Source organism: Hibiscus syriacus, unplaced genomic scaffold (genome assembly GCF_006381635.1).
Source record: "Hibiscus syriacus cultivar Baekdansim isolate YM2019G1 unplaced genomic scaffold, ASM638163v2 tig00110551_pilon, whole genome shotgun sequence".
NCBI classification, from domain to species: domain Eukaryota; kingdom Viridiplantae; phylum Streptophyta; class Magnoliopsida; order Malvales; family Malvaceae; genus Hibiscus; species Hibiscus syriacus.
The window spans coordinates 631774-642839 of NW_024062778.1; the positions used below are offsets into that span (position 1 = coordinate 631774).

Below are 11066 nucleotides of genomic sequence, written 5' to 3' on the forward strand. Positions count from 1 at the left end.
GACTGAATGGGATTCACAAGGATTTTGTCAAAGAGTGTTGGAATTAATTTCGCATACGTCATTGGAATTATATCAAATTGGATCTTTTCTCGGATCATCCTAGAAGGCTCGATAATACAACCAGCTGAATAGGCTCACACCGTATTGATTTCAGTTTATTCATTTAATTGTTCAAATCTTGCTTCTATTCTTAATGTCGTGTCACGTGATAAGGACCACTTCATCGAATCATCCACGAATTAATTCCATGTTTTCATGAATGGTGTGTGAAATGCTTAAAAAATGAAATGCGGATGCAAATTCAGATGCCAAAAATGTTGATCCCAACGATGAATATCATAGAATAATTTTCATCATAGATAAAAGTCTTCAAATTACAAGATAGCCCATTTTACAGACATGCTTTCTCTTAGATGCTCAGTCTTAAATAAGCCAATGCTTCATCTCAGATCTTCGTCCTTGAAAATGATGCCCCTCAAGCACTCTGTAACCTAACTCCGTTAGTGCCCCGTGCGGTGCTGAAGTCACACGTCACTCATTAGTAATTAGCGATGGAACGATCGTAGATAAGACTCTATTACTGGATTACTTCCCAGATCAATAGATCATCTTTCTAGTCTCGAATGTTGTACAATCTTCGAGCAAGTCTCTTTCTTCTACTCTTTAAACTTCTTTTACCCCTCAATGTATGTTTGTGTACGCAACTTCTTGATTGAAAACTTTTATCTCACCTTGTGAAAATTTTCACTTGAATATCCCCTTGCGGATCAATACTTTCGCAATATGTAATGTTGATGAAATGCAATGCAAAAAGAATGAAAAATGACACAAACAAAAGAAAAGAAATAAGTTAGTACATGCAAGATAATCAATAAAATTAAAGATGTTATTTAAAGATAAATATAACACCTACCCAATCATGATATCTACTCAAGCATGCTTTTATTAAATAGCAATCCTACCCGAACATGCTTTCTACCCAAAATGATTTATTTTCAAGAAATTGATCCTAATCTCATATAATTTATAGTATGCATGCTTTTATTCAACAAAATTTAAAGCAAAAAGTAAAGATTTAGAAACACTCATCCTTTGTGTACACTTATTTTGGCACCTACTGATGGATAGAGGTTCGGTATGACTATACCTAGGACTCTCGTTTTACGATTCACTATATGCATGGTTTCGGCTCTAACGAGAAAGGATACTCGAATTTTCCTTGATGTTGGTGCCCCCTTGGGCTGCCAAACCCTCGATCCTCATCCATTACAAGTTTCAAATGGAACGAGTTCAATTTGAGGGGATTCACTTCCTTATACCCATACGAGGAATAAATCTCTATGAAGGTATAAGGCATGTATCCCAGGGGTTATTTGCTAAAACTCATACGAAGAATAAATTCTTACGAGAATAAAACATTCACCACGACTTATTTTGGAAAGAAGCTCGGGCCTAGAGCTCATGTCATGTAAATGCACATGATGTGTGTGAGGAGGAACACACAAACCTTTTACTCAAAAAATGGAAAAATAAAAACTCTCAATAGAAACTTTGACAAAGCTGAAAATAAAAATTAGATCGTTAGTATGAAAAATAGAGAAATGAAAAACATCAATAAATGGATCATAAATTATCTTAAGGCTCGAACTCATGATTTCCACTACAACAAAAATGTGTAAGCGACCAACAACCTGACTCTCTTAAAAAAAGTCCCCAGAGGAGTCGCCAAGTTGTCATAACCATTTTTTTTAAAAAACAATTAAGTTTAGAAAAAAACAATTATGACTATATTTGAAAATTTGGTGATTTTGAATTAATTTGTATTCAATTGAAAGGGAGTCGCCATCAACCTTTGGGTTAGGTAGGTCGAATACGTAAAAACGTCTTTTAAAACAATTTTAAGGAAAATCGTTTTTCAAGACAAAATTTGGGATGCGTTATCCAAAATTCATTTTTAAGGGTTCGGGAGTTGGTTACACGTGGGGAAGGAGATGCACCCCACAACGCCAAAAAATTGGTACTTAATCGCTTACACGTCGTCATAATAGTGGAAATAATAAATCGAATATAAAGATAAAATATTATCCATTTATTGAACACTGATTAATTTGTTTCAAATTATTTATGAAAATTATTCGAGTAACACATCAAAGAAGTCTAATGAAAAACAAACATGAACTGGAATATATTTATATAATATACATATAGAACAAAATATTTATTACAAATGGAATTAACAAAATTTATTTAATAAATACATAACATACAAAATACGTATATACATAAAAGATTAAAACAAAACAAGAAATCATTACACATCAAAATATAAATAACCGAATAAGCACATTTGGTAATTTAAGGGAATCATAATGGTATTATCAAAAACTTGGAGGACCAAACAATAATTACAAACAAACCAGAGCCAAGATCGAATATATTACACAATACAGGTACTGGAAACGATAATAACCCTTAAATAGTATTAAAGATTGAAATAAAATAAACCAGAAACATAAAAGAGCAAATAATAATTAAAACTAAATGCATTCATATTAAAATAGTGACCAAAACGAAAGATGCACAAATCATAGGGTCAGATTCAAGCATCAACAAACATAGCATAATATACAAACTAGTGACTTAAATGCATAATATATAAACTAGTGACTTAAATGCATATATTGAAAAATAGAGGCTCAAAACAAAATAAAATGCTATTTTATTCAAAGACCGAAGGACAAGATTATAAAGATAAGGGGACCTAATATGTGATTTACCCCTGGAAAAATGAAAAACACGGGTGATATTTACAAAAGGGATGGACCAAACACGCTATTAACCCAAACTTGAAAACACGTTGAACCCCACTAAAACCACGCGTTTCATGCTTATTATTTAAGGCCAAAACAAAGCCAAAGCCCGATCCCTCTCCCATTTGCTCACTTTTGTTTTAATCGAATGAGAGAGAGAGAGAGGGAGAAACTCTCTCAACTCTCTCAACTCTCTCATCTTCTCTTCTTTGCACTGTATCCTTGCCACCTAGAAAAAACCAAAAGCCCAAACCACTGTGGATCAATGGCCACAAGGAGTGAATCAAACCCTAAAGACCTCGATTCTCCCTTATCCTTTCTTCCTCTAAAAACCCGATCCTTCAAAAAGCTCTAAACCCAAAAAAAATCTTCTAAAAACCCTAAGGACCTAGAAAACATTACCTCCGAACGTGGCTTTCTTGGTCTTCGATGAAGCCGAATGCCTTGCTAACATGTAAACTTTTCTCCCTTTCCCCTTTTGTTTTCTTCTTTTTTTTTTCGAAGTTGTCTCTGTGTTTTTTTTAATCTGGTCCCCGAATACTCCTACTCTCTCTCTCATTTTTTTCCTTTTTAAAATTGGTTGCCTCTTGCTTTATAGGTATCTTCGGGTAGGAAAAGTCCATAGGGAAATGATTTCCCTATTCTTTTAGGATTTGGTGGGATTTTCTTTCATATTTTACTGGGTTTTTTTTATTTTTTCTTCTTCTTTTTTTCTGTGTTAATGTTAATTGACTTTCAGTCACTGTAGAATGAAAACATCAACAGTGGTGGCGGCGTGGATCTTCAATGGTGACGATTCACGCGGCGGGGAAGTGAAGAGTTGGGTTGTGCATCTCACGCGCGGCAGATCGGACAATCCACTTCTACTGGCAGCAGCGGTTGTTACTTGAGGATTAGGGTGAAAACCCTAATCTGTTTGGGTTGTCAAGTGGGCTAGTTTGGGTTGGATCCGGGTCAGGCTCCAGTTGGGTTCTAGTGGGTTGGGTTACTGATGTAATTTGGGCTTCATTTGGGTCCTTTGTAATGGGCCAGATTTTCTTTGTTTGTGCCTTGGTTTCGGGCCTATAAAATGTAAATTAATAATAATAATAATAATCGTAATAAAAAAGACCCGGACAAAAACGAGTGTCTACAAGTAATAAATAAAGTTTACTTATCTTACTTGTTATAAAAATATTAAAAATAATAGAAAACAACTAAAACAAAGGAAATAATATTAGATTTATAATAAAAATAATATAAAATTTACTTACTAAAACTTAACAAATAAAAATAAGTATTATTTTTAAAATTTTAATAAAAATATTAAAATTTTAATTGGAAATAAAAAAATTGTTTCTTTATAAAATAGTTCCCATTATTATCTTTTCACACGAGATCAATATAAAATTTTGATAACAAATTCTAACACGTATTATAGGATTATATTTGTGTCAATTTATCTATTTATCATATCTAAATGATGGTTTAATTCAAAATATTGAACGATTAAGAATTGAAATTAAATCTAAATGATAAAATTAACAAATAAGAAGACATATTTTTACAAGTATATATCAATTATAATATATATACACTTGATTTTGACTCATAGCCAATTCAACCCGAATTGACCTGATCTAAAGGTTGACCTAAACCGAAAATAATTGATCCAATATTGATCCGACCTAAAATCTAACCGATCTGGTATTAACCCGACCCAAAAATAAACCTATATGGTATTGACCTGACCCGATATTGACCAAGTCCAAAAATCAACTGAATCATGTATTGATCTGAACCGGAAAACAACCGATCCAATAATCACCTGACCTGAAAATTGAACCGGCCCGATCTGATTCACCGTACACCTGAACTAGATCCGAACCATATCCAATCGGACCCGAATAAAATTAAACCGAATTTAATCTAGACCTGAAATGATCCGAACCAAACCCGATCCGAATAACTCGTTTGCCACCTCTAGGTGTTTTGTGTATAGTTTCATAATCGGTATAAGTATATAGGTCTGAACAAATAATATAATAGTAAGTGAGTATCGTCTCTACAAGGATTACATTAGCTATTAACCAATCAATTATTACTAATGAATCCCTTAAGAATGAGTATAAACATATGAAATAAACTAAGATATAAATTATGAATAAAATAATTAACTAAAGTAATATAAATTATAAATTAGTCTACTCTAAGGTTGACTGAAGTATAACAAAAGAACTTAAACAAGGTCCAATGATGATATAGATGGCATGAACTGCTACATGATAGCCTTAAAGATCGAATAATGTCATGACATTGCTTACGATTATTAATTGCTCAAGACAAAATATATGCAAAAACTATCCAAAATAAGCTATCAATGCAACTAAAATACTCAAGTACAAGCAAATAACTAAAATATATACACTCTGATGTATGCAATGCTATTTTAGTACAGTAGAGTCATGTATACTCCATTTTCTCCTTCAAATAGAAAAGATAGTTTGTATATATGAGTGAATAAAAGTCTTTATGAGATGATTATATTTAATAGGCTCGAGAGTTTGATGTGCTCCATTTATCTTTAAATCTAGAAAATTAGATGTGATGAGCTGAAGCCCCAAAAATCACGCTAATAAAATAGTAAGAGTACTGTGCTAAAATGAAAAAAAAACTGTCAGAGCAAAACTTTAGAGTTAGACTATTGTTTTCTAAACTTGTTAAGTATTGATTGGATATAACCAGTTGCACACATACGCACAGGTGTGGATTCTAGTCTTAGAGATTTTTTTTTTTTTTTATTCTGAAAGTCTTAATTTGTTTGGATATATATGACAATATTTCGAGGACTGAAAATTTTTAATGCATGTTCTGTCTTATTATTGCTATGGCAAGCTGACAATTTTAAAGTAGCGCACAATATGGCATTACTTGAGGACAAGTAATAGTTTAAGTTAGAGGTGTGTTACTCTATGGAAAGAGTATCTTTCTTTCATGTCTTTTTACTTGAATATTTGTTTAAAATCAATATCATTTAGTTGCATTAGTACATTTTATTTGTATTTTCAAAGCTTTTCTTTAGTCGTATTGAATTGTCATATTTAGTTGTCACTTGTGGGGAATAAATTCTTTTTAGTGGTGTTGTGTTGGATTTCATTAACACCTTGAAATTGCTCAAGCTCCCGAAAGAAGCTCGAGACAGTGAAGCAAACTCACGACTTGGTAAGAAAATTTTTGCCATGATAAATGATCATTTCTAGATTTTTAAAAGATGATTTGTGAAAGTTTTGTTGTGGATGATTATTACCCATCCATGAATTGATTTTATTGGTTTGGGTTTACTTTAGGTCTGATTATTTTTAATTTTATGGATGCTTGGTTTATTTTGATATCTAATTACTTTATCCATTTCTGTGCCTATTAAGATTTATAGATGCTTTTGAAAATTAGTATTAAGCCTCTTTATCTAAAATGGATAATAATTTTTTAACTGGAATGCAATAAAATCTAACTCACCTTAAAAATAAGAAATAGTTTTATTCGACTAAAAGGAGTTGTGTTTAATCGATGATAGTATATTATAAGTTTACGCAAGAGTATATTGTAGCGATATATTATCATCAAGTCTTGTACTAGGCATACTACAATGATATGTTTAAATACTTTGTCGGAGCATTTAGATAGTAATAATTGATGTGGTATCCCAAAGAATTATAATTCCTTATTTTCTTAGTAAACCTAGGCTGTTTCATCATCCTTATTAGAGTTCTTTTGTTACTTGTGTTCTTTACTTTGTCGTGGCATAATTATTGCAGTTCCCTTTATTATTTCATAGCTCTTTATTTTACATTCTCTTCACCTTACTTCATATTTGTTTACTTTCAGTGCAATTACATAAACTATAATATTTATCAATCTTTATGTAGAAGATCTTATTCATTATTTTATTATTTGTTCGACGTGAAAACTTACATATTTCCACAACATTCTAAACATGCAATAGTAATTCACCCATAGAACTCTTGCACCTCTCAAGTTTCACAAAAAAGATTAAAAGTCTCCTAAATATTCAAATTGGTCCATCATTTTTAAGGGTTTTAACTTTTAACCTGAAGTGGTAATGGAAATAAAGCCAATGATGAATTTTTTAGAATTATAATCAAAATATTAAAAACATATTAAATTGATATTTTATCTAAAAGTCACGTGTCAAATTAGAAATTGACTTTTTCTAACATGTTACTTCGTCACTATAATGTCTAAGTGATCAAATTATAACTAATTGATAACGTAAATAATTAAAACTAAGCTTTGATCGTTGAATGATCTAAATCAGAAGAAAACCAAAAAAATGACATGCAATTATAATTTACCCTATATTTTTCTTATTTTTTGACCTTGCAAAACATTACAAAAAGTTAAAGAAACAAAAGTAATCAGAAATATAACTCAAATTAAAAGAAACAAAACAAAAGGAGTTGCCAATTATAAAAAGGCTATAGAATTAATAAAAAAATGGGAAGTATTTGTTAATAATTTCTCCCATCTTGAATTTCCTCATATTAAAAATGAGCTTCGATTAGCAACAGAAAGGACAAAAACAAACGCTAATCACATGTTAGCAACAAGTTTTTACACTACTTCGATTTGTTGGCTAGGCTTTGGCACTAGATGCTGATCAATAGGCTTCCCATTCTCTGGGGAATCAGTGGATATAATTTCATGTACTGTGATAACAACATTATCATTGCTATCAGCATCAACAACAGGTTGGATTATTCCCCTGTGAAGCAACTGCTGTGGTTTCTCCGGTGGCAGCTGGTAATATTGCTGCCAAGTCTGCATTCTCTAAGGAGGCAGCTTTGAGGGCGAACTTGAGGTCTTTCATGGCAGCTTTGGAGTTCTCCACATGGATATTGGCTGAAGAATTTGGATCTGTCATTGTTTTCATTGATATGGCTAATGCTTTTAGTGCCTTCCCACATTCTGCACTCATTCTTGTGCATGATCCTTCTATTTTACTTTTGAATTCTTCTGATGCCTGTAAACATATATCAATCGTATTCAGAACATGTGCATTGATCATTAGTTTGCTGTGTAAAGATTGTTCAGTGAAGTATTACTACTTGTATATTATCATCAGAGACAATGCATCCATCAATAGCTTCAATCTGATATGCACATTGTCGAGCAAGAGCTCCAATTTTCAAGTAGTGTTTCCATGGGTGACGGAGTCGAAAACGGACATGTCCAGGTTCCCATCTTGCAAAATTTGCCTATTATGCATTAATTAAGTAAAAGGGTTCATTATTATATAACTTAATAAATATTTAAACAAAAAAGAAAAGTTAGTGGAGAGAAGCCAAACTCACCAAAGATTCTTCTCTGCTCTTTGAGTTGAGAACACTTTAATATCCCTGAGGAAATAGCTTGCCAATGCCATTGCCATCATTTTCAGAAGATTGAAAATATACACCTCCGAATCCTGCATTTAGTTTCGGTTTTAACATAAAATGTTTTCGAAGAATTACATTAAGTATTTCTGTTAATGCACACCTTCAAGGTAAGTAGCAAGCTTTTCCAGGTTGGTAGACACAGCCTTGTGAAGATCTTCACCAGCCCAAACAGGACAAACAAATATAGATATAAGCATGCAGGTTGCTCCTCCCATTATGATTGTGGATAGTCTTTGATGAGCCAAAACTACGAGTTCATTCACTCGGTAACCCGAAACAGCTACCAAACTGAAAGTCAGTATGAATATCATCACTCCATAATTATATCTTGCCTTTATCCTCGGAAAAAATCTTGAAAATGTTTCTGCTGCAGCTGCAACTAAATCAACTTGCATGAGTACATCTAAACATGTGTACATATATCGTTCGTTTTGACACACACATTTACATAACATACCTAGGAGAAAGACAAGGATTCCTAGGACAATGGGTTCTCCAATCTTTCCGAAGAGTTCCGCAAAGTAATCGGCTCCGAGTCCGAGAGCACCAGCGAGTAATGTTGCGAAGCCCCTATTTATAGTCTTGCTTAGAGTCCCACCTGGATATAGGGTAAAGATACGAGTTATAATCAGCATTTTTCAATGATTTACTATGGAACTTTTGTGAACATTTGACAGTCTTACCTACTGTGAATTCAAATACAACCACAACAGTTAGCACTGCCCACATTCCGGACACCCCAAAACCATCATAGATAGGGCGAGTATAGTACAAGAGTGACACCGAAGTGAGAGCAAGTCCCACTTTCAGGGAGTGGGTGAGCCTTCTTTGCCCTAGCTTTTTGATGCTCTTAGCCGTTGATATGACCTTGTCCTTCAACTTTCCAGGCAAGCCCTTAATCTTGCTCCAAGAACCCACAAAAAACCCTGCTTTATCTTGTGCTGATGGCTCCATATCCATGGCTAGCTGAAGAAGAGGGAATGTGTATGAAGATTGTCCTCGACTGGCCTCATATTTGTAAGTAGAAAAGTTTGGTATGGAGAATAATTTCTACTTTCTAGTGCAGACTAGACCTAACATATTGTTTATTACTACAAACAGTAGTCCACTATTTATTACAAGAACCACTTCCACGCCATAAAGATTATGTTAGTGGCTCGGTCGGTTCTCAGATTCAGAAGTCAGAAGCAAAGGCTTAGAATCCTTCTGCTTTTAAGCACTATGGTACTTTCCATACGAATGAGGCAATGAGCACCGCCAAATTCCCATTGACATCAACTTCTTTTTGTTGTTTATGTTTCTTTTTTATTTATTTTCTGGACTTCTCTCTAAACATCTCGCTTACTTGCATTTCTGACGTGTCAACTTCCTGAACTCAGCTGGATAATAAGACTTACTCAGCTAACTCAGTTTACACCATTTTTATCTGTTTAATGATTTGATATTGAATTATGCAAACCATAATTTATTTATTCATGAGTTTTGTTTTGTTTTGTTTTTTTAAGTAAGAAAGTGGAAGGATGATGAGGCTAAAGCTTTAAACAATTGTGAAAGAATTCAGTCAAAGAATCTTTTTTGTTAACGGCATTGGACTTCAACCAGTCCTGGCCCCTTCTTTACCCCCAGAGTCAAATATATAAGGGAAAAACTCGAGCAATCTGAGATTTAATGTGGTTTAACCTTCTTTATTTCCATGGATGAAAAGAATAGTAATTCATTATAAATGTAAAGATTACAAAATGTACAAACAGATGATATTCAATATATTCTAAAATTCATTTTCTATACTAAAATTCTACGAAACTTATCTTTGTAACATAAATCCAAAGTTATAGACATTACAGAATGATTATATCTCTCCAAAATAATATCTCAAATCACTCACCCATTATAACTACAAAGTTATAGAGATTACAAAATGATTACATATCTTCAAATAATTTACTCTCGTAATTCTAAATGTTAAGATATTCTTTATATCTTTATATTTAGAGTGAAACACTTCATCAAAAAAAACCCTATTTCATAAGATCTAATATCTAACACATATTAAAACATATACTTGATTCAAGGTTCAAATTTGAAACATAATAGCAACATGTGTAATAAGTGTTAAGAATTTCGGTGGCATAACTTGGGAATAAATTTAAGATATTAAAAAGAAGAAAAGGTCCAACAAAACATAGTGTACGCCTGTAGTTGTCAACAGAAGAGAAAGTTAAGAATCAAGTCCATTATTCACTGTTCAAATGCGTATTAAGATTGAAAATAGCTGTTGTGCATTGGATCATGGTGACTTTGCCCAAAAATAAAAAAGGTGAAAAGTGTAGTGAAGATAGGAAATGAAGAGCAGACAGATATAATGTTTTTAAATTGCATCTTAGAACTCTCCATACCATCGTTTTCAGCTTTTGGGTGTTAAAACTGTATGAAAATAAAAAAACGTAACTCAATATTCAACTATTTTAAATGATGTAAACACTGATAATCCCATGGTTCAAACATTGGGGATGGGGTCCAGATACATTAGTTATTTCAAAACTTGAGAATAATCTATCATTTAAATACTTTAGTGACGTGTCGCACTTCTAGTAATCTAATCTTCAAATGATCATTTAAAAACAAGGGGATCATTGTATTAAGAATTTACGAATGTAAAGTTTATTTTTGGAGTTTTTTAAAATAGATCAGGAATTTAATCGTTGATTCCAAGGTTCAAACGAATAAAAATTTGAGTTCTCATGTCATCTCCATTATCATAGTTATTTTTACATTTTAAGCGTATTATCGTCATTCTATTCAATTCTGCCAGTGGCATTAC

General features: G+C 32.7%; 1 pseudogene; it reads right to left on the reverse strand.

Annotated features, from left to right (window-relative positions):
• Positions 1-7402: 7402 nt before the first annotated feature.
• LOC120131282 lies at positions 7403-9205 on the reverse strand (annotated as a pseudogene).
• Between the last annotated feature and the right edge of the window lie 1861 nt (positions 9206-11066).